The sequence below is a fragment of the Mauremys mutica genome, chromosome 13, assembly GCF_020497125.1.
Source record: "Mauremys mutica isolate MM-2020 ecotype Southern chromosome 13, ASM2049712v1, whole genome shotgun sequence".
Lineage (NCBI taxonomy): Eukaryota > Metazoa > Chordata > Testudines > Geoemydidae > Mauremys > Mauremys mutica.
The window spans coordinates 44,585,584-44,603,800 of NC_059084.1; the positions used below are offsets into that span (position 1 = coordinate 44,585,584).

The window sequence follows — 18,217 nt, forward strand, 5'->3', positions numbered from 1 at the left end:
CTGCGGTCACTGCCGAAGAAAATGGCGCCCCCCAAATCCTAGTGTCCTAGGCGACCGCCTAGGTCGCCTAAATGGTTGCACCGGCCCTGTGGGCCACCATCGGGATGTGGCCAGAAGAAAGGCCTATGCAGTCCTGGGATGAAGCAGCCGAGGTGTCTCCAGTAGAGAGGGAGATTTTAATGTCAGCGGAGAAGGTTCTGGGCATTGCTCAGCTGGAATCCGGTGCAGACTTCTGGGCAGCCCTGTCCCAGAAAGAGGAATCTCAGCTGGGGCAGGTGTTAAGAAGGGCTGGTGGGACCATCAGGGGAATGGAAAGCTGGTCTGACGAGAAAGGAATAAAATACCTGGGCTAGCTTGGCATAGAACACAGGCTGAGAGGGGTCTGATTGCTCCATAAATACATCAGGAGGGGGTAGGGGGTCACCAGGGAGGGAGACGAGCTGTTGAAGCTAACGGACAAATCAAATGGGAATAAAAGTGGCAGGGATCAATGGAGGCTGGAGACGAGGGGAAGGTTTCTAACCATCAGAGGGAGGAGGTTCTGGAACAACGTCCAACGGGAGCAATTGGAGCGGGGGGCAGGGATGAGCTGGAGCCGGTTCGCACCAGTTCACCGGTTGTTAAATTTAGAAGCGGTTTTAGAACCGCTTGTTAACTGGCTTCCCTGCGAGGGAAGCTTTGATGGGCTCTGGCTGGGAAGGGTGTAATTCCTCCTCCCGGCCGCCAGGGGGCGCCGTGCTGCGCTGCGGGAGCCATGTGCGCTGCCTCCTGGCCCGGTTGCTGCTGCTGCTCGTCGGCCCTCTGGCCGTGGGGCTCCTGCTGCTGCCTGGTGAGTCCCCGGCTGCGTCCGGCTGCTCCCAGCCCCCCCCCGTGTGAGTGTCTGCAGCCCCTGCCCCCAGCCCCTGCCCCAGCCACCACCTGCCCCTGCAGGTAATAGGAGCCTATATAAGAAAAAGACCCAAAAATTGAGACTGTCCCTATAAAATAGGGACATCTGGTCACCCTAGCACACCCCAAGGGAGTGGCGGGGACCCGCACATGTGAAAAGGAGCTCATTTCTAGTTCAGGCCCATCTTTTTAAAAAAGAACTTTAGGTGGGGTTAACATACATCTGTATTTTCCTGGACATGTCAGGCTTTTTGGTTCTTAAATCGCTGTCTGGGCGGAATTTTTAAAATTTAAAAATTCTTCCCGGGAAAATACGGACGTATGGTAACCCTATTGGTACAAAAAATAAATGCTCTGGCACATTCCTTAAATCAGAACTTTTTATAGAGAACCGGTTGTTAAGATTTTAGCAGCTCATCACTGGCGGGGGGGACAACCTAACAAGGATGCACACAAAGCTTGATAAGTTTATGGATGGGATGATATGACAGGGCTGCCTGTGACAGGAAGAACTGGATCCCATGACCCAGTAGGGCCCTTCCAGGCCTGTGTTCCCATAAGAGAATGAGGCACCTGAAATACAACCCCCATGATTACACATAGTTAGGCTTTGAGTTTTTAGCAAAATGTTTCAGGAAAAGTGTTGATGGAAAAAGGGGAACCCTCCCCTCTTCCGTACCACATGGTCTGACCATCTCTACTCTTCACCTTCACTGGAGCATCTACTGGTGAACTCAACCCTGAAGCTACCCAACAGCCAGGACCCTGGGTGAAATCCTGGCCCCATACATGTGGATGGGAGCTTTGCTGTTGATGTGCATAGGGCCAGGTTGGCACTGGAGCTAAGGGAGCATCAGTGTTCCCATCTAACAGGAAATGGCAACATTTCAATCTTTGTTTTCTAAGAAGAGTTGAGATTTCAACATTTTTGGCAGAATGGAAATTCCAAAAGCAGGCTTCACTCAGAAATGTCGAAATGTTTCATTGCAACATTTTCAATCAAAATGAAACACGCTGAGATATGAACAGACTGAAACATTTCCTTCCCTGTGAACAAACTGGAGAGAGTCCAGAGGAGAGAAACAAGAACAAAAAAATATGATCAGAGATTTAGGAAAGGCTAAAAGAATTGGGCATGTTTAGGCTAGAGAAGAGTCCTGTTTCCCTGAACACAGTCAGAGTCAAAGAGCAGCAGACAGCTCCTCTGTTCAGTGTACAGAGCCTGCCTCTGAAGCCAAGTCTCTGTGCCCAGAATGGTTCTTCTCTTAGCTTTTTCTCAGGGCCACATTCCTGCGTTTCCAGATTGTGTCTGCCTGGCTTTTTACATTATGTCTGACTCGCTTCTTTCCCTAGATCTCTCTGTTTATGTTGTGTCTGTCCGATCTACATGTCTCATTACCCCAGAACAATATTCGGTGACAATTTTCCTCTTGACTCATTAGAATTCCCACATGTGCACAGGCTTTTACATCAGCTATAGGGATTCCGGAGCATGGGTTGTATTTTCTCTGCTGAAGTCTATAGGACTTCTACAAATGCTGATCATTTCTATACCTAATCCATTCCTCACGGGGTTTCCACCATCAAAATTCCTAGCTCCAGCGTGTCTCTGGCTGTCTTAAAAACTTTCTTTCCCCCAACCAGAGAGCAGGAATGGGGCCATGTGGCTTTGGTGGCCAACCTATGACCACAGAGCATGACTAGTTAAATTAAACGGTCTGTGACAATAGCAGATTGAAATGGTTGTGTGAAAAACATTGAAATTTCAATGATTTTGTTTCACACGTTTTGAGCTGGACTCAACTTTTGTTTTCAGTGTTTTCTTTTCTTTTTCCCTCTCCCACCCCACAAATATTTATTTATTATTGTGATACTGACCGGAGGTTTGAAAAACCCAAAGGAAGGGAACCCAGAAAGTGTCGCTGAGATACATTGGGGCAAAAGAAAGAATTGTCTATTTCCAAATATTTGTAGAATATTGAAAACGGACGTTTGTTTGAAAAACAAATGGCACTTGAAGGAACAAAAGCCATTTTTCTGAATAAGAAACGTTTTCTCTGAACAATTTGCGCTGCCTTTTCCATCACTGGCCTGTAGACTGGACGTTGCGTGTGTGGATGATACAGGGTTGTGGGTGAATAATGAGGCAGTGGCAGGGGTGGCTCTAGCAATTTCACCGCCCCAAACACTGCGGCACTCCGCGGGGGGCGCTCTGGCGGTCGCCGGTCCCGCGGCTCCAGTGAAGCTCCTGCAGACGTGCCGGCGGAGGGTCCGCTGGTCCCGCGGCTCCGGTGGAGCATCCGCAGGCGCGCCTGCGGGAGGTCCACCGGAGCCGCCTGCCGCCCTCCCACCGACCGGCGGAGCGCCCCCCACGGCATGCCGCCCCAAGCACGCATTTGGCGTGCTGGGGCCTGGAGTCGGCCTTGGGCAGTGGGCAGGATCCGGGTGCTGGGTTGAGCCATAAACAAAATTGGTGCTAAATAAAAACATCAAGGCCCAGATCCTCAGAGGTGTTTGGGTGCCTAACTCCCATTGAAATCACCGGGAGCCTGAATACCTTTGGGGATCTGGGCTACTAGCTCTTCCTTCCAGGAGATCTCAAAGCATTTTACAAAGGGTGGTCAGGATCATTAGCCCCAGATGGGCAAACTGAGGCACACAAAGGGGCTGGTACTTGCCAAAGGTCACGCAGCAGCACAGCCGGGAACAGAACACAGGTGTCCCCAGGTGCAGGCCTTTGCTCTGGCTACTTGGCCACACAGCTTCCCAGCTCCCATCAGGTCCGGCTCTGGCTTCCCCAAGCAAAAAAAAAAGGGGGCAAGGAGCGGTGAGGCAAAAAAAAAAAACTTGCAGGGCGGCCGGGGCCAGGGTGCAAACTTTCGGCTAGCGGGACTCTCTGCACTGCAGACATGCCCTGGGCAGTGGAGTGCGTGCCCTGGCTAGCAGGGGGGAGGGAGAGGGAGCGGGGGGAGAGAGAAGGGGGGTGGCCAGGGCTTCTTGCAGCCAGGGCACTCACCACTCGGCCCCTCCCACCATGCCGCCTGCCAGGACGGCTCCGCGCCGCTCCGGTCGGCCGGGAGGGAAGGACGCGGGCTACCAGGCTTGCTGCAGACCTGGCACCGGCTGGGGCAGATGGAGCGCACAGCCGGCTCCTAGCAGGGTGCTCCCCTCCTCCGCGCTGCCGCCCCCTATGGGGCAGCCAGAGCGGCAAAAAATAAAAAAGGGCAGCCCTAGGATTGGAGGGAAGCCGTCCCTTGAATCTGCCGCCCCAAGAATGAGCTTGTTTGGCTGGTGCCTGGATCCGGCCCTGGCTCCCACACACCGTGGCCCCACAGCCCCTTAACCACACTGCTTGTTAATTTCAATTCCCATCCTGTGTTCTCTGGAGATCATCCGGGGATGGGAAACTGAACGTCACTCCAGACCCTATGTGGCCTTTGTGAAGATAGAGACAGGAGGAAATGGAGAAGGAGGCTGCAGAAGGTTCCTGATCCGAAAGGATGTGATGGTGACAGCAGCACATTGTAACTGCAACCTGAGGTAAGAAATGAACCATCTGCTGTCCTTGAGCCAGCCACTCCCTGTCCTGGGGCCGGATCAGAGCAAGTTCCCCTAGAGGGGAAAGGTGCCGTGTCCCATTCCCTGCCCCTGAGCCAGCCAGCCCCTGTCCTGGGTCTTGCCTCTTGGCATTTTGGGCCACTAATATTGTGCTGGGTACAGAAGATGTCAGCAACACATACCCTGCTGTGCTGCTCAAGGAATGGTTACCTCCCTTGGCCTGAGCAGTGAGTGGGGTGTTGCAGGATGTTTCCTTAGGAGGAGAAATTGTGGTGTTAGGTCTATTATTCCCTATTTATTTACAAAGCATGTCCAAAGTCTTGTTTCTCTGAATGCAGTTGGAATGAAACAACAAGTGACTGTTTCTTTACTCCCAGTCCCAAGCCTCCTTCAGCCAGCACTCTGCCCAAAAGCTCTCTCCCCAGGCTTAGCGCAGGGTCATACTACCCATGCGTCTTTGGCTGTGGCTGGTGCCTTCTCTGGCAGCTTCTCCAGTCTTTCTGCTGCTTTTCTCAGAGACACACAGCTCCACCGGCCAGTGCCCCAGCCCCTGCGTTCGCTAGGTCGGTCCCCAGGGAACCCCTTTGGGTCAATCAGCTGTTTCTACTCCTACATGACATAGCCAGCATCATTTAGGTGTAATGACATTTAGCCTTCATGGGTGTTTACTTCCCTCCGGGACCCTTAGAACTGGCTGCCGCTATCACACACAGCCAGGCTGGGATGTTCAAAGCCGCATGCAGGATCCCATTGACTTTCAGTGGGAATTGGGCCTCTAACACCCTAAAACCCCTTGGAAATCCCCAGCCCATCCTGTCAAGTCCTCGGGCTCAATCCCATGGAACCTCAACACCCAGCATCTCCCAATGGGGGGATATGGGGAGATTTTCACAGGTGCCAAACATGCAATGGGCTCCCTAGGACATATTGCCACAAGCAGGTACCCACTGGTGTCCATTCAGCCCCTCACCCCCAGCAATGGAAAAAGCTTCTCATGGGATCCAGCCTCTTGCTACACAGTGACCCTTCATGGGAAGGTGGGTGGGGAATGGACATGGGGCTTCCCCTCTAGGGAATCTCAGCTCCAATAAAGCCCCAGGATGGAGGCTGGCTGGCTAAAGGGCTGGGCAATGAGCCAGGGGCCCTTTCCCCTCTGGGGGCACCAGCTCCAATCGAGCCCCATGGCCGTGCCCTGGCTGGCTCAGGTGTGTGGGGAATGGGATATGGGGCCTTTCCCCTCTAGGAGGTGCCGACTCTCATCTAAGACTGGCTGTCTCAGAGGGGTTGAGAATTAGATTAATTGTTTTTGCCCCAGTCTGGGTGTCTGTGGGAAGCGGCACTGTCACAGCCGGGGGAATCTGGTCTCCCTGACCCACAGCCCTCCCCCTGGCTCACACCCACACTGCGGGGCAGGGGGACAGCTGAGAAGGATCAAACGGCCATAATAGTCCCAACCTGGGGCGAGAGCCACGACTGTTGTTAGCTGCTGAACCACTTCCCCCAGTGTCACTCCAGATGTGCGCGGTATCCAGCGGTGCACAGGTGTCAGGGGCACGGGGCTCCCAGCTAAGTGTGTCCCCAACCCTTCCTGGCCCCCGAATGGGAAGCTGCCAACTGAGCAGGGCTCCGAGGGCTGAGCTGTGGGGGCCCTGACCCAGTTGGGCCTGATCTCTCCCCGCCCCCAGCCTGGAGGAAGAAGCCAGCGAAGCCATGTCAGCAGATGTCTCAGCTTTACGCAAGCCGTGCCATAATTGCTACCATGGAGGAACGAAGAATGGGAAGGATTGTGTTTGCATCATCTCAGGCTGGACAGGTGGGACCATTTGGTTACACAGCTTATTCTCCAGCCAAGTTTGCTCTTGGAGGACTGGCTGAAGCTTTGCAAAGGGAGGTAAAACCTCTGGAACGGTTGCCTATCCTCCAGATACTGACACACCTGGCTTTGCAGAAGAAATCAAAACAAAGCCTTTAGAGACTAAACTAATTTCTGAAACCTCATCTGTTTGCCAAGCAGAGCATGTTGCCAGAGTTATTGTTTTATGGGCTCAGGTGGTTACATGTTATCAATACTGACCAGGTGCGGGCATGGACAAGGAGGGGTCACTGCAAGCTGCATTAGGTCTCGGCTCTGCCCCAGATGTGCACGGCTCCAGGCTGAGCAGTGTCCAGATGTGCCACAGCCCCAGCTGTGGAGGTCACCTGTCCGTATAGGAACCTTCCTCCAGCGCCTTCCCCTGGCCGTGAAGGGAGAGTGGGGACAGCGTTGCATGGCAGGCAAGCGAGTCTGTGAGCCCACAGTGGTGAAGGCCCCAGCCACACACAGGAGACTTCCTGTTGCAGAGAGACACTGAGATGAGGCCAAGTTAACCACATCACAGGCCTCAAATCGGGCCCTTCCTCTTAGTGTCTGACCACTTCCCCCCCCCCCCCCCAGCAGGGCAGCAGAGCACTGCCCAGGGTGAGAACAGCCCTGCAATGCCCATGCCCCGCCCCCCATATGCACTCAGGGGCTGAGGGGCCCCACATGGGGACACCCCTTTTCCACCCTCCCCCCAGCTGATGTGGTGGGGGGTCCAAGTGCTGAGGCAGCAGGTCCCTCTGTGCACCCACACCCCTGTGCACATGACCTGAGGATTCCTGCCTGGCATCCCCGCTGCCCAGCCGGGCCTGTAACCCACTGCCCAGGCAGATGCCCCCTCCCCAGCTGGGCCATGACAATGCTGCTCATACACCTGGTCCCCAGGGGTCAGGCTGGTCAGGGAGGGCATAGTGGCCCCAATATGCACAGTCGCCTGGGGTTCAGGGCCCCAGATATCCATGTCCCCTGCACTACAGCGCCCCAGATATGCACAGGCCCAGGGGTGCAGGGCCCGAGAAGAGCATAACCCCAGGGGGTTCAGGTCCAGACAAGTGCACAGCCTCCAAGGGTGCAGGGCCCCAGATGTGACTAGCCCTAGGGCTAAGGGGCCCCAGAAGTGCACAGCCTCAGTGGTGCAGGAAGCCACATGTGCACAGCCCCAAGGGGTGCAGGGCCCCACATAGTCACAGACATCCAGGAGTGCAGGGCCCATATCTGCTCAGTCCCCTGGGTGTGCAGGGCCCCAGAGGTCAAGGACAAGGATCATATCCTGGAAATCAGGGATGGATCTTTATAGTGAGGGACAGATCCTAGAAATCAGGGTTGGGAATCTGCTGAATCCTAGGAGTCACATGATGGGAATTCCCAAATCAAGAACCCAGGGATGGATCTGAGAAATCACCATGAGATCCTAGAAATCAAGGGCAGGAGTCAGCCAGATGCTGGAAATCAGGTTTTGGAATCAGGGATGGGAACTGAGCAGATTAAAGATATCAGGGATGGATGCTAGAAATCAGACACCGGAATGCCCAGATCCTAGAAATCAGTTACAGAAGCCAGCTGGGTCCCTGGACTGTGGGTGGGAGCTCCGGGCGTATCATAGAATATCAGGGTTGGAAGGGACCTCAGCAGGTATCTAGTCCAACCCCCTGCTCAAAGCAGGACCAATCCCCAGCTAAATCATCCCAGCCAGGGCTTTGTCAAGCCTGACTTTAAAAACCTCTAAGGAAGGAGTGACTTAACTGTGAGTCCCCAGGAAGCAAGGTACAGAGCTGGATTTCAGGACCATGAATACAGAATACAGCCCGCACTTTTCTTGGACATCAGTAACTCCTCACCTGCTGATTTTACTTCTCAGGGCAACTCCACAGGCCCCCTTGTCTGTGATGGGAAGGCCCTAATGAGGAATAGTTGGAATCACATTATAAGCAGAGGGTGCTCAAATCAGGAAAATTGAGCTCCCTATTGGAAACCCCAGCAGGAACCATTCCTCTACTGACAATCATTTGGCCAGGCAGCCATCAGACCTTAAGAATATCATTAAGGATGTGAGTGTAACTGTATATGTAACGTGTGCCTAGGTCTGTATAGAATTTCTGCATGCTTGGGTCATCATAACTTTAACTGTAGCTTTAATAAAACTTGAAAAACAGACTAGGCCTTGTCCTTGTGAAATGTGTGTGTGGTCACTACCATTGGCCTTTATGTGCTCCTAAAAACTCTAAATATGAAGCAAGTAGCCGAGGTGACTTTCACTCTGTGAGCTTGAAACTGTAGCCAACAGAGCCGAACCCATCTACATAGTACAAAATTCACTTTAAATAAAATAAAAAGGCTACAGAAGGATGGCTATTGCAGAAGGGTGGATGGAGAGCTAGATGGATGGATATTGGGGATGGATAGATAAAATGGTAGATAAGAAGACTTCTGGGTATGGCAGAAGGGCGGGTGGACAGATGATGAATAGATACTGTGGAACAATGGATGGATGGCAGATGAGAAGGCAGACATGGATATTACAGAAGGATGGATGATGGATAAATATTGCAGAAGGAGGGATGGATGGATGATGGATAGATGTTGAAGCAGGATGGAGGGAGGGAGGGATCAGTTGAGCCTGCCATGAGATTTCCATCCAGTCAGAAATTACGCTTTTATTTTCCCAGACTTCTGTCTCTGCCCTAGCCTTACAGATTCCATTCTATGTTTCTTCCCTGTGTTCTTTTTTAAATTCATATGGACGTCCTTTGTGTTGGGATATGTTAGGATTAAGTAAAGACCTGGGAAGCTGCTGATGTGCTGACATGGCATTAGGGGACAAAGGCATAAGCAGGCAGTATTTCTTTGTTTGATACATAAGTTGCCGTACTTTCCCCTTCCCTGTTGCTTGTAAGGATTGATAAGCCTGTAGCTGCATGAAGAATGAAGTTGTCTAAACTAAGAATACCCTTTCTGTAAAAGAAGTGTTATCTCCCCGTCCCTTCCTTTCCCAGCTACACAAGCGAGCCCTGGGTCATGGTCCCTTCCTCCCTCCCCTGAGAACCGCTGATTAAGGGAATTTGTAGCAACCAATTACTGCAAAGAAATGTATTTTCAAGGTAAAAATGCCTGTATGACATGCATAATGCTGTGAACAATAGACAGGAGTGGGAATACGAATAGTAAGGGTGTTTCTATTACTTAATAAGGGTTTTGAGGTGTTGTAATGGACGTAGGCGTTTACATACTACCGGTAACTTAGATAAAGAAGAGTGTGCTGTGACTAATCCAGTGCTTACTCCACAATTGGGGAACAAGTATCGCAATAAAGAAGCCCGTACTCAAATCCTCCTCTAGGTCAACCTGCTCCTTCTTCTCTAACGGTTTGCTGACGACCCAGTGCGTCCATATCTCATCAAATTTATGGGGATTTGCAGGACGGGGATAAGAGGCTTCCCTGTCTCGTAGCTTTCTGCCGTGTTAGGTCACGATTCCAACAGAAGACAGCTCACCTACTTACCAGATTAGTGGTCAGGGTCACCAGTGTTGTCAGTTGTTGGCTACGTGTGTGTTCTTTGTGTGTGCTGCACTGAGTCTGACCAGACAGCCTGCACAACAGACTTCAGTCGAACTGTCCAAGAAGATCACAGGCTTGGTTTATTGGAGAAGGCGCTTGGCCAGGTTTGTTGCCAACAGAGCATGGTATTAGTGCTGTATACATGCTACAGGCAAGGCCGTCCTTAGACATTGCGTGGTACAGAAGCTGGCTTGTGGGGTGGGGGGAAACCACCCCCCAGCACAAGCCGGCAGAGCGAAGCGGGTTGGGGGCCGGGTCACTCTACTTCCTGCCGCCCAGTGATCGTAGGGCAGGCCTGACCCCGCACTCACGGGGCAGTGGGAAGTGGAGTGACAGAGCCCCAGCCTGCTCTGCTCTGGTCCCCTTGGCTCCCAGCCTCGGGACTTGGGGGCAGAGGGGAACCGACCCCCCAGCATTCACTGGTGGTGTGGCTGGGAGCCAGCGGAGTGGAGCGGGCTTGGGCTGGGTCGTTCCACTTCCCGTCACCTGGTGAGTGCAGGGGAACGCCGACCCTGCCGCATTCCCCCGGGACGTAGCTCAGGGCAAGGTGTGGAGTGGGGATGGAGATGGGGTGGAGCATGGGTGGGAAGAGGTGGTGCAGAGCAGGGGCGGAGGCTTTGAGGAAGAGGCAGGGCAGAGTAGGGGCAGGGGCAGATTTCCTGGCCGGCTCAGCCGGCCGGGGAATCGGGCTGGGCACTGGAGAAGCACACAGCTGCGTAGGGCACCAGGAAATTTGGGTCAATTTGGTACCCTCAATTTCCTGGTGCCCTACGCAGCTGCGTAGTTTGCATATGGGTAAGGATGGCCCTGGCTACAGGTACATTAGCACATGTATGCCCATAACAATGGACTCAGATCAGTGAGGGTCGGGAATTTCTGCTCCCCCCCAGCCAGACAAGGACACCCCTTCTGTGAACCCCCCCTTTTACACACTGATACAAACAAGTTACGTGTTGCCCCACTGACATGGTTAGTTACCCCCGTTTACTGTGTACCTGTTGGTTCGATCAAAACATCTCTATCCATCACGCTGTCATCCTGACCTTATCTTTAGGAGGGGTCCCTCTATCACCTTCAGGGAGTGATCACCTTCAGAGGTACCTGAACTAACTCCGTCTCTTGGCATCTCGGCCAGGGGAGATCATCGGGGGATGGGAAGCCCGGCCTCACTCCAGATCCCACATGGCCTTTGTGAAAATAGAGAAAGAAAAGGAGAAATCAGGTGCGGAGGGTTCCTCATCTGGGAGGACGTGGTGGTGATGGCTGCTCATTGTAACTGTAACCTGGGGTAAGAAATGCAGGATCCCCTGTCCCAGAGCCAGCCATTCCCCTAACCTGGGGCCAGGTAAAGCTGCCCCCTGCCCTGCAGTGGAAAGGCCCTGGAGCTCTGGCTTCTGAACATGCAAACTGAGAGCAAGGCAGCATCTACACATAACCACTTTAACAAAGATAACGACCCATGATTAACTGCAGAGTATTGGCCTATCTGCAGCACCTACATCCCCTTGTATTTCACAGCAAAATCAGCGTGCTGCTGGGGGCCTACAACACTGAAATAGATGAACCAGGGAGGCAGAAGATCTTGGTATATCGTCAAATCTCCCACCCAGAATTTATTGATGACTTGTTTGAAATGACCTCATGCTGCTGCAGGTACCACCCCCATCCTATCACCCCACCCCCCCAAGTGACCTCACACTGCTGCAGGCACCGCCCCCATCCCATCACCCCACCCCCTATGACCTAACACTGCTGCAGGCACCACCCCCATCCCATCACCCCGCCCCCAGTGACCTCACACTGCTGCAGGCACCGTCCACATCCCATCACCCCACCCCCAGTGACCTCACACTGCTGCAGGGACCACCTCCACCCCATCACTCCTCCCCCAGTGACCTCACACTGCTGCAGGTGCCGCCTACTCTCATCATCCCCCACCAGCAGCATGGGGGATGCCCCATTTGGTCCCTTTCCCCCAGGACAGGATGCAGCCCCCACGAGGAGTTTGATTTCCCTTCTCTCTCTCTCTCTCCCTTCACAGCTGAGGGACAAGGCTGAGCTGACCCAGACTGTGGGCACCATCCCCCTGTCCCAGAAGAAGGTGAAGAAGGGGGCAGTGTGCAGCGTGGCTGGCTGGGGCCAGACCAGTATCAAAACAAACGCCCAGCCCTCCCTGACCCTGCAGGAGGTGGAACTGACGGTTATGGGCAAGAGCATGTGTCTGTCTCAGCCCATTCTGCACTATGTCCTGTCCAGGATGCTGTGCGTGGGGGACCCCCAGGAGAGGAAGGCACCATTCCTGGTGAGTGTGGGACAGGGGCACGTGGCACCCGGGGCAAGGTGCTGCAAGAACAGGAGACTGACAGGGCTGGGCAGAATGGGGAGAGTCAGGAACTGGCCAGATCCTAGGAATCAGGGATGGAGGCTAGAAATCAGGGAGAGGAACCAGGCAGTTCTTTCAAATTAGGAAGGGATCCTTATAATTTGGGACAGAAACTGGAAATCAGGGACTGAAATCAGCTCGATGCTCAAAATGTTCTAGAAATCAAGGACAAGAATCAGCCACATCTTGGAACTCAGGGATGGATCTTAACAGTGAGGGAGAGATCCTAGAAATCCAGTTTTGGAATCAACTGTCTCCTAGGAGAGAGATGATGGGAATTAATAAAAGAAAGAGCCCAGGGGTGGATCTGAGAAATCAGCAGGAAATCCTAGAAATCAAGGGCAGGAGTGAATGAGATGCTGGAAATCAGCAGAATCCAGCATGGGAAATGAGCAGGTTAAAAAAAATCAGGGATGGATGTTAGAAATCAGACACTGGAACTGGGCAGATCTGAGAAATCAGGGACAGGGGTCTGCTGGGTCCCTGGACCATGGAGTGGGAGCCCCGGGCACGTCCTTGGAGTGATTTGACTGTGAGTCCCCAGGAAGCAGGGTAAGGAGCTGGATTTCAGGACCGTGAATACAGAATGCAGCCCATCCTTTGCTTGGACATCAGTAACACCGTGCCTGGTGTTTGCTTCTCAGGGCGACTCCGGGAGCCCCCCGGTCTGTGATGGGAAGGCCCAGGGCATAATCTCCCATGGCAACGCTGATGAGTCAACTCCCAGTGTGTTTACCAGGTTCTCCAAATACATGTGCTGGATCAAGAAAACCCTGCATCTGAAGCTTTAGAGAGGAGCGTCCACCTCCTCCAGCCTGACTGGAGATATAGCTGGGTATTACAGAGGCATGGCTGGATGACTGGCTCTTGCAGATGGATGGATGGATGGATGGATGGATGTGTAGCCAATGATTTTAGTTTATTACTCATTTATAGTGTGATGTTATTATTAGCTAACATGTGATGTCATATATAATCTCTGTGTGCTGAATAGAGCAAAGTTGTAGCCTATTGTGGAGGCTCCCCCTCCTCGAAATGTTAGCCAGCTTCGCTCACTTCCAGGACTATTGAACTATGGAAAATTTATCTCACAGCTAGCCACACTGCTAAAACCACTTCACAAACTCCTTGGGCAGAACAAGGCCTGGAAGTGGACTGAAGCCTGTGATGTTGCATTTAACAAAGCTAAGGATGAATTGCTAAATTCTGAAGTTCTGACGCACTTTGATCCATCCTTACCCCTACAGTTGGCCTGTGATGCATCCCCTTATGGAGTGGGAGCAGTCGTGTCACACATTATGCCTTCGGGAGAAGAGATACCTATTGCTTTTGCTTCACACACTCTAAGCAAAGCAGAAACTAAATATGCCCAAATCGAACGTGAGGCATTGGGAATCTTTTTTGGAATTCGGAAGTTTCATCAGCACCTGTTCGGATGGAAGTTTACTCTTCTCACAGACCATCGACTCCTGACTTCAATTTTTGGACCCCGCACAGACATTTCTCCATTAGCCGCTAGTCGTATGCACACACATATGAAATCCAATATCGTAAATCCACTCTGCACGGCAATGCGGATGCTCTCTCAAGGCTGCCTTTGCCAGTCAAACATCAAGATATTGCCCAGAAGGAAATCTTTTACTTTGAACAGGTAGAGAACACACCCATCACCGCTTCTCAGGTAAAGAAGGCAACTCGAGTTGACCCAGTATTGTCCCAAGTTATGGACCTGGTGATGCATGGAACATCTCGACAAACCTCTCCGGTCTCACCCAACCTTGTTACCTACATGTCCAAGAGGACGGAGTTATCAAGCCAACAGGTTGTTTGTTGTGGGGGAGACATGTCATTATCCTACCACCACTGAGAACACAGATGTTAGAACAGCTCCATTCCGGTCACTGTGGAATAGTGCGCATGAAGGAAATTGCACAAAGCTATTTTTGGTGGCCCGGATTGGACAGTGCTATTGAAGAGAAGGCAAGAGCTTGTATGTCATGTCAGGGTGTGAGGAATGCACCCCAGTGGACACCCCTACATCCATAGGACTGGCCTGAAAACCTGTGGCAATGTATTCACGTTGACTTCGCTAGCTCCCTTGAAGGAAGCATATTCTTGGTGGTGGTAGATGCCCATTCTAAATGGCCAGAAGTCTCTATAATGCCGTCCACTACTGCAGAGAGTACTATCCAAAAACTACGAGGACTCTTCAGTCGTTTCCGTCTGCCAGAATAACTTGTGAGTGACAACGGACCGCAGTTCATCTCTCAGGAGTTTCAAAAGTTTATGAAGGCAAATGGGATACACCACATCACTTCAGCACCATATCATCCATCCACCAATGGATTAGCTGAAAGATTTGTGCAGACAATGAAACAAGCTTTGAAATCGGTAAGGGGACAATTATCCATTCAAAAGCGTCTGGACACCTTCTTACTATCCTACAGAAACACACCTCATGCTACGACCAAAGCATCCCCGGCCTTTCTAATGATGGGATGACAGCTGTGCACTTGCTTTGATCTGCTGAAACCTTCTGAACCTAGACAAATTGTGCAACGTCAGCAGCAAGATCAAGTAATCAGGTGGGCACCCAGAGCAAAAGACTTCATGAACCTTTAACCCAGGACAGCTGGTTTTGTCTCATTATTATACTTCTGGAGCTAAATGGGTCCCTGCCACTGTCATCGCTCAAACGGGACCTGTTTCCTACACAGTCTGGACTGCAGAGGAGCTCACCTGGCAGCAACATGTAGATCAGCTGTTGCCCGGTCATACCAGTCCTCAGAACACATCTTCAGTTGAGTTGCCTGACTTCACCACTTCCGGCAAGACACCGAATCAAGAGTCACCTGTTCCTGACTGTCCCCCTCCATTACTGCCAGGGGCAGAGATACCCCTCTGCCCGGCACAAGCTGATACCCCATCCTCACCCCTTTGCCCTACGAACCCTGAGCCCATTGTCAGGCCCGTGCCCAAGACACTTCCGGGTGCAACAATACCAGAAGTCCACCATAATCCACCTTGAGACAGAAGGCCTCCTTGTCGGCTGGATCTTTAGCTAGGCCGAACCCATGGTTATGGGGCAAAATAATCCCCGGGGGTTAGCCGGGAATGGAGGCAGTCTACCCTCCTTCTCTAGTTAGTGTTTGTTTTATTTTGGGGACCTTCTTATTAAAGGGGGAGGAATATGTTGTGTATTTGGTTGTCATGGTAATAGAATCTTGTGTTGCTATGGCAACTGAGTCAGATTACTAGGGGGTAGCCCAGCCTGTTTGGCTGGCTGTTGGTTAGTTCTGCGTGTAGCAGTCAATGGCTGCTCCAAGGTTTACAGCTGTGTGTCTCCAGTGATTTCTTCCTAAAACTGTTTTCCCCAAGGAAGTAACACTTACAGTTGGTATTGCTACTTCCATCTTTTCATGTTCTCTGTATGTATAAATATCTTCCTGTTGTATGTTCCATTCTATGTATCCGATGAAGTGGGCTGTAGCCCATGAAAGCTTATGCTCAAATAAATTTGTTAGACTCTGAGGTGCCACAAGTACTCCTGTTCTTTTTGCAGATACAGACTAACATGGCTGCTACTGTGGAAGCAGGGAAAGAATTAATAAGGATTTGAAGGGGATCTTAATGCATGTCAGTCAGTTAGCAAGAGTTAGCCCAGCTGTAACCCTAATGACGTGAGACTTCTAGAAGCAAGGATAGTGTGAGGCAGAGGGAAAGAACTGTGTAAAAAGTTATTACGACCTTGTAACTGATAACCAAATATGCAGCCTGGTGTCTTCTAGGAGTGAGAAAACAAGATAGCAGAATGGCTTATGTATAAACAAATGTAGTTGTTACTCTTTATTGTCTGTATTATTGCTAGTTATTGTCTGTAACAAAAGTATGAAGGCTTGCTGTAATTGTTTACCAGTTGAGAGACCTGTCCGGGACTGGGGCGACCCTGTGTCCTATGGCACTCTCTCCCTCCACTGTAATTACTGGAGAAATAATAAAGTATTTGATTTTGCTGCACCCAAACGAAAAAGCAAGAACTGAGTTTTTCTCCGACACTACTCTGAAACCCGGGTCGTTAAAGTCTCCTTCCCTCCCCACCATCTGCCCTTTTAACTTGTTAATTTCACAGACTGGTTTGTGTCCTCTGGAATCAACACAGAATTCTATGAAATTCCATCCCTGTGAGTGTTTCCTTCCCTCCTGGATCTCTGTTAATTAGGAGAGGGGAGCCCCAGCCACTCAGTGATTAAACCTGGCAGTCTGAGCTGTCTGTCAGAGCAGGGCAATAGGAAAAACAAATCACTAGGATTCAGCCACTCTAGCTGCATCTCCCTCTGTTGTCAGTGGCAATGGTGAATGCAAGATGAGGCCTTTCCTCTCTGGAGGACACCGGCTCTGATGAGGACCCAGGTCTGGGGTACTGACTGGCTCAGTGGGCAGGGAACATTACTGCATCTCACCCGAGGCCTGGAATCCATAGGCCCAGGCCTGCACTAAGTCGCTCTTTGTAAATCCCCATCTGCAACACCATCCTGAGCTGTGTCCCCTCCCGCTCCTGTGAATGAGGGGGCTGATGTGTCACCTCACCTGGAGAGCATTTGCCACATTGACAAACAGACCAGCATGGGGGTGGACGGATGTCCCATGGGCTGCAGAGCTGCCAGAGCTCGTATCTATGTAGGCCGGGCTCCAACTTTGCATGGCCCCAGCTGTGCAGCACTCCAGGCTGTGGGTCATTCCTCACCAAGTGGCCTTATCCCCGGCATCTTGAATGCGAGAAAGAAGGAACCACAGCGCTTGCATGATGACCCTGAGGTTTCTGAGGGTCTCAGCCAGGACCCACATCCGTCCTCCACAGGCCTGTGCATGTGTCACATGGGCTTTCTGAGGGGTGCAACCTGTCCATTTCCTGCTCCCCCTCCCTCTGCCTATAGAGGGGGAGGCATCACCCCAGATGGACCTGATTCAGCCCCACCGTGCAAGAGCTAATCTGTGGCAAGCAGACCCAAATGCCAGGCCTCACATGATTCTGAGCGAGACACATCTGGGCCAAGCCAGGCCACGGCCCCTAGCTCTGGGGCTCCCAAGGCAGGCTCCTGGGGCCAGGCCTGCTGCTGGGCACCTTTCCCGGGGTCGTGGGATGCCGGACTCCAGCTGCCCTGGCCAGTGCTGCGACCTCAGCAAACACCTGCCATCACTGTTCAGCGTGCACCAGGAGCTGCCATGAACCTGGCTTCCCATCGGGAACCAATTTGCATTACCCGTGTGCAGGACAGAGGAATTCAGACCGGAGCAGATGCAGAGAAGGGCTGTGAGGGCGCTCAGGGGACTGGAGAGCAGGTCTGACAAGAGGAGAATGAATGTGCTGGGCTGGATTAGTCTAAGACTCAGGCTGCGATGGGGTCTGATTACTCTCTATATAGGTGGTGTGGAGGGTGCAGGGTTTGTGGAACATCAGTCTATCTTCTATGAGGAGAGGGGGCTGCAGAGTTTGGATGGACTCCACCTCAGGAGAAGGGGACTGTCATAAACAGATAGTTAAGAGTTAATGCCTCTTTTACCTGTAAAGGGTTAAGAAGTTCACCTAGCCTAGCTGACACCTGACCAGAGGAACCAATGGGGGAACAAGATGTTTCAAAAGGAAGGAGGGAAGTTTCCTTTGTTTAGAGTCAGTTTCAGTTTTGGCTGGAGTGGAAAAGATCAAGGAATCAGCCTCTTATCATAGTGAGTATTAAGGAAGGAACTAAATAGGTTTATGTTTATTTTCTTTTTGTAATTTGTCTTGGCATTAAGGGGATAATCAAATTTGGGTATTCTTGTGTGTACTAAGGTTTTTGCCCAGGGGAACATCCTGTGTTTTGAATCTGTTGTCTGTGAGATCAGCTTGTATGCTATCTCCCAGAGGGTTTTTTTTCTTTTACCTTTCTTTTCTTTAATTAAAAGCCTTCTTTTTAAGAACCTGATTGATATTTCC

The 18,217-nt window shown here is 51.7% G+C and overlaps 1 pseudogene; it reads left to right on the plus strand.

Moving 5' to 3' along the window:
* The first annotated feature begins 71 nt into the window (after nucleotides 1-71).
* Nucleotides 72-13,034, plus strand: LOC123347451 (annotated as a pseudogene).
* The last annotated feature ends 5,183 nt before the right edge of the window (nucleotides 13,035-18,217 follow it).